Source organism: Varanus komodoensis, unplaced genomic scaffold, assembly GCF_004798865.1.
Source record: "Varanus komodoensis strain SLA01 unplaced genomic scaffold, ASM479886v1 scaffold40, whole genome shotgun sequence".
Taxonomy (NCBI): Eukaryota; Metazoa; Chordata; class Lepidosauria; order Squamata; family Varanidae; genus Varanus; species Varanus komodoensis.
This window is the reverse complement of record NW_025335942.1, coordinates 7,240,450-7,241,651: the sequence shown is the minus strand read 5'-3', so window position 1 is coordinate 7,241,651 and position 1,202 is coordinate 7,240,450.

The window sequence follows — 1,202 nt, the reverse complement described above, 5'->3', positions numbered from 1 at the left end:
CCCGGGGGCCGGGGCCGCGCGCGCGGAGCCTTCCAGGCAGGGCGCCCCGGCTGCGCGCCGCGAGGGCCGGGCGCGCAGACGCCGCCCGAGCCCCCCGCCCGCTCCTTGCGCCCGCGGCGCGCAAAGACCGTCCGCGCAGCTCCCCCGGGAGGCGCTCCCTCGCACGGGGCCGGGGTAAGGTGGGCGCGCCCTGCAGGGCACCCCTCCCTCCGGGCCTTCCCCGCAGCCGCGGTGTCGCTCCCGGGGCTCCCCAGCCCGGGGCCCCGTCCTGGGACGGCGAACTGCCCAGGGCGCGCAGAGGAGGGCGGGGGAGGCCTGGCGGGGACACGGGCCGCGGCTCCTGCCTGCGCCTCGCTCGGGGGTGGGACGCAGACTTCCCGCAACCGGCTGAAAGGGGGGAGCGAGACCGTCCTTCTTCGGGGCTGTCCCCCACCGTTTAGGACCGCCGGAGCCTCTGAAACCCTGGCACTCCCCGGCCCCGCTGCGGGGCGTCGTGTGGCAGGGGGCTTTTCCGCAACCCGAGCTGCAAAGTGGTGCCAGGCCAGGGCAGGGCTGGAAGTTCCTCCGCGGGCAATTGCCGTTTTCCAGGCATCATTCTCGTCCTGTGAAGTCCTGATTTATGGCCCCTTTGCAGCTCAGCACTAGAAAACCTGCTGAACTCCAGAGGTTTTCCCTTGGGTTGTCTCCAAGCTTCTCAGTGAAGCACCTCTTGACCTTTCCTGGGATTCTCTTTCTTTAGTATCCTGGAAAGGAGCTGCCGCCAATACAATCTTTTCAGATGGAGTTCACAAATTCACCGAGTATAAAAATGACAACTGGACATGCAGGTATCGCAACACAGTTCTTTCAAATTATCCTTTAAAAACAGAAAAGGTAAAAATTCTTTTTTCCTTCAGCCAATGACAAAAAGCTTCAAAGGTGCTTTTAAGAGTTTTCACACTTGGGGCATTCCGTCTTTCACAGGTGAAAATACTCAGGTGTCTGTTTCTTTTTAGTACTTAGGCGAAAGAATTCATATTTTTGCAGTAGAAAGTGCACTTGCTTCAATTTTTACAAGTATCCTCCTTCATGGTATCAGAAAACATAACCTGAGAGAAGAGAAGTCTTTTCACCTTAGTTCTGATCTGGCAGTTAAAAATTGGGAAAGTAGAATTTCTAGAAAGTAGAAAAGTCCTGGTTGAGTTCTTCAATGAGACATTCTT